Genomic DNA, 4,339 nt, shown 5'->3' with positions numbered 1-4,339 from the left:
CCACGTGGTACTCTCTGATATATGGGACATTCATTTGAGACCTTTGATTGCATCTTCAGAAACTTAAACCAAAAACACTCAATTTCACTTTGGGTTCCAAATTTTCAGTGACAAATATGTGTAGTGTTTCTAAGAGAAGGGCTGTTACATATTTTTGTAGATAAGTGTGGCTATATCTATGCAAAAGTTCAATTAAATACTGTCTAAGTGTGACCAAATTTTTGGCATTGTGATGTGACATTGTCATCTACAAATTTACTCTGGGGAACATCACAATCAAGTTACAAATAAAATAAAATAAAAAATAAGTCACAAAAGCCTCATAATGTTTTAAGTAAGTTTTTGGTATTGTATAGGGCTGTGCTCATAGCCATCCTTGGCTACACGTGGTCCGCAGGCCATGGGTTGGATATTCCTAGATCAAGTTTATAGCTGTAATAAATTCATTTTGATGAACATAAACTTCAAGCATAATGTTAATGAAATAACTAGTTATATTTTAAGAAATTTTCTTTCAAGTGAGTTGATCTGTGGTTGTAGACACATCTCAGTTCATTTAGATAACTAGCATTTTGAAAAAGATGTAAAAGACCCATGTGAATACTGAAAAGTTGACAGTATTAGCATCTCCTAACTGGTAGAGCAGATGATCATTCATTCTGTGACATATTTTACATAGTTAAACAATCCTCAATTCTCCACTCTGTTATATTTTACAAATTACTTTTTACTAATGAGAAAAACCAAGATTTAGTAAGTAACTTGCCCAGGACATAAAATATACATTCAAGCGGTAAGATTAAATGCATCTCTACATAGTTCAAAACCTATTTGGTTTCTACTATACAACACTGTCTCAAGGTACAGTCAGATGAAAGATCACACACAAATAAATATCTGTATTCTAAGATAGAACCCCAAATTAGTATCAAAAGCAAATAGGTCCTTTATTATGCAGGAAAGCAGGAATAAAATGGTGCTAGACAAAGCATATTCTGAACCAGGTTGAGTAATAGAACATGGTTTATTTTTATAATCATTTAATTGCAGTCATTCCATTGTGATTCAGATTGTAATTGAGGCACAGTGAGAGTTGAGAAATTTTGGGTGGTTCATTTCACTTACCTCTTTCTTTGTAAAATCACTGGTTGCTAGGAACCACTGCACTCTGAAGGATTCCCTTGTTTACACACCCCAATTCCTTTGACACCATGTCATTCCTGTGATGACAGTAGGGGGCTCTTGATGAGATTGTCATTGCACTTTTATTGTCAATGGAACTTAATAGAACAACTCTCTGACTTCTTCAAACATAGTCTCTCAACTTCAAACTACTTCCAAGTATGTCACTACGAAATCGAAATTTCTAGGGAAAGAAATAAACCGTATGGTGCTTTTCCCCTTCAGCTTATTCTACCATATGCTACTAGAAAATGGGAATGCTATAATGCTATTAATTTAGACTCCCTGTGTTCCCAGTGCTACCATTCCCCAGCTAATTTAAAGAATCTTTTCTATTGGGCTGGAAAAATATTGTCTTTGGGAAAAGAAAAAAGAATTGGATTAGAAGAGACCAATGAGACTGAAAGTTGTCTTGCTCCTGGGCCTAAGAACACCATACACAGAAGACCAGAGTTCTTGGAGTTCACATTACTGCTACATTGTGGTGGTTGGAATGAAATTGTCTGCCTCGGGCTTGGGTATTTGAACACTTGGTTCCCAGTCCCAGTTGGCACTGTTTGTGGAGCTTGAAGAGGTGCAGATTTGCTATAGGGAATATGAGAGTTCAGAGCATTACCCGACTTCTGGTCCACTCTGTCTGTTTCCTGCTTGAGGCTGAGGATATGAGCATTAAGCTTCCGGCTTCTGATCCAATGCCTGTTGATTGCTACTATGCTTCCCCGTAAAGCTGGACACTTGTCCTTCGGGAACCGTAAACTAAGCTAAACTTTTTCCAATATGTTGTCTTAATCCTGTGTTTTATTTCAGCAACAAAAAGTAACTAATACATGAATCTTGAAGCTTTTTTTGAGCTACAGAATTCACAGGTTGGCGTCAGTACATTACTTGTTGCTAATAGAAGGTGTATGTCCTGAGCATTACTTTTTATCTGATTGACCCTGAATACTTCATAAAGCAGTCCTTCAAGGAATACTGGCAGAGCATTTCAGTGCTACAAAAGGACAACCTTTGTGGTAAGCCCAAAAGAATTTTAAGGTTTTACAGAAGTATATGCAAAGTTAAGTTTTAGGCTTAGATATTTTAACAAAATTAGTACACTTATCATGTGTAGAAGCAGTGTCCATATATCACTCTAAAATTTTAAAAAAGCAAAAAAAAACTCCACAAACATTATGAATGGATTTGTTTTAAGTTAAAAAAAGAACAACTCAGGCTTCGAAAGATGACCCAGTAGATAATGGCACTTGGGGACTAATGATGTAAGCCTGATGACTTGAACTTGGTCCCTCGAATCCACATAAAGTTAGGAGAGACCTACTCTGTGAAATTGTCCGATGACTTCCCCATGTTTATCATGTGTCCAATGACTTCCCCATGTTCATCATGTGTCCAAAGACTTCCCCATGTTCATCATGGTATGTGCCCACCCACTTTCCCCATCACACATGAGTAATAAATAAAATAATAAAGATTTTAGAAAGCACAACTAAGAACTTTGGAAATTTCATGTTTCAGCTTCTAGTTGGATTTTTGTTTTTCCCATAATGCTGCTTATCTTTTTTATTTTAATGTGGATATGTCTATAAATCTTTTAGGAGTATTATTGTTCATTGAGTCTTGGGGAAGTTTTCTATATTTCAAATTCACAAAATCAATGTGTTCTTTTAGCATTGTTATTTTTATAAAAAGCACTTGATTTTTTTTTCCTGTGTAGAATAGATTTAGATGCCTGTGTGGGAAAAAAATCAATAACGGTCGTTCCATTTATTGAATAATTCACATTTTCCCGACTAATTTGTAATGACCAATATTTTCTGTGATGTTTCTGAGTGTATTGATGTATATAGTTCTGTATCCTTGGTCAATTTTTGGCACCCGGCTAAAAGCAACATGGGAAAGGAAAGACTTTTGGAGTTTACAGCCCATTATCAAGGAAACCACCTCAAGAACTCAAGGCAGGGACCTGGAGCAGGAACTGAAGAAGACACCTTGGAGGAATGCTTTTCCCTGGTTGGCTCCACAGTGGCTTGCTCAACCTGCTTTCTTATACAACGCAGCCCCACCTACCCAGGGATGGCACCGCGTTTGGTGGGCACATCAGTCATTGGTCAAGAAAATGCTAACAAACGTGGCCAAAGGTAAATCAGGAATTCTTCAAGCAAGGGTCCCTCTTCCCAGGTGGCTTTAGTTTGTGTCAAATTGACAAAAACTAACCAGTGCAAACAATAGTGCTTATTTTCTGTAGAAGCTAGGTTACTCCTAAAGTGATTTGGGCCTCAGCTTTTCTTTAGGTTCTAACCATAATCTCCATTCTGCTTCCTTACCCTTTTGTACTTCTCCATTTAATATTGAGTGACTTAAAGTTGTGCACTCATTCATTGAAGTTGTAAAGTCTACTTACCACAATTTCTGCACTATTATATGATGGCATTTTAGAATCTAATCATTATTTATATGGCTATTTTGCTTTCATTTTTATATTGCTTACAAACACTCAGTTTCCTGAGTAACTCTGAAGGTTCTAGCTTGCTTTCTTGATTCATTTTGATGTTTCTTAGCTTAGCTATCTAGTGTTTTCTCTTATTTTTCATTATTTTCTTTTTGCCATTTACATTACTGTTCTTTTCCTGTAGTTTTTAAAGTTGAACACGCTTTGTATCTAAAAGTTCTTTTTGTTTCAATGCATTCAATTAGGTCTATAGACTTACCTACAAATGTTCTCTATTTTTACCATTCACATTTTATATTTATATTTGATCCTCTGTGTTTTTCAGGTTTCATATCTGCAGATTCAATCAAGCATGAATAAAAATGATTCTGAACATCAGTAAAATATGCAATTTAATCTGTCGTGACATTTTTGTCCTTATTCTGCAAATAATAAAATATTTTAGTGATTTATACATCATTTATATTATTGGCTTTGTAACTAATTAAGATGATTTATGTATGCAAGATAGTGATGATGTCGGGTGTTGGTGTCACATGCCTTTTATCCACTACTCAGGAGGTAAGGGCAGGTGGATCTCTGTGAGTTTGAGGCCAGCCTGGTCTGCAGATTGAGTTCTAAGATAGTGATGTCATTATATATGCAAACACAGTCCCAGTTTGTATAAGAGATTTGCATGTCTGTGAATTTTGGGTTCTACTTTGTTTC

The 4,339-nt window shown here is 35.8% G+C and overlaps 1 long non-coding RNA gene across 2 annotated transcripts; it reads left to right on the top strand.

Annotated features, from left to right (window-relative positions):
- The first annotated feature begins 420 nt into the window (after positions 1 to 420).
- On the top strand, positions 421 to 4,087 carry LOC121133283. 2 transcript variants are annotated; one of them, XR_005870103.1, is made up of 3 exons: positions 421 to 2,195; positions 3,069 to 3,320; positions 3,957 to 4,087. It is a non-coding gene; the product is annotated as an uncharacterized LOC121133283 (long non-coding RNA). The 2 variants fall into 2 exon arrangements; XR_005870102.1 differs by having other exon boundaries at positions 421 to 3,320.
- The last annotated feature ends 252 nt before the right edge of the window (positions 4,088 to 4,339 follow it).

Source organism: Mesocricetus auratus, unplaced genomic scaffold (assembly GCF_017639785.1).
Source record: "Mesocricetus auratus isolate SY011 unplaced genomic scaffold, BCM_Maur_2.0 Super-Scaffold_100021, whole genome shotgun sequence".
Lineage (NCBI taxonomy): Eukaryota > Metazoa > Chordata > Mammalia > Rodentia > Cricetidae > Mesocricetus > Mesocricetus auratus.
Note: the sequence above shows the minus strand (reverse complement) of the source record. Positions and strands in the feature narration are given on the sequence as shown.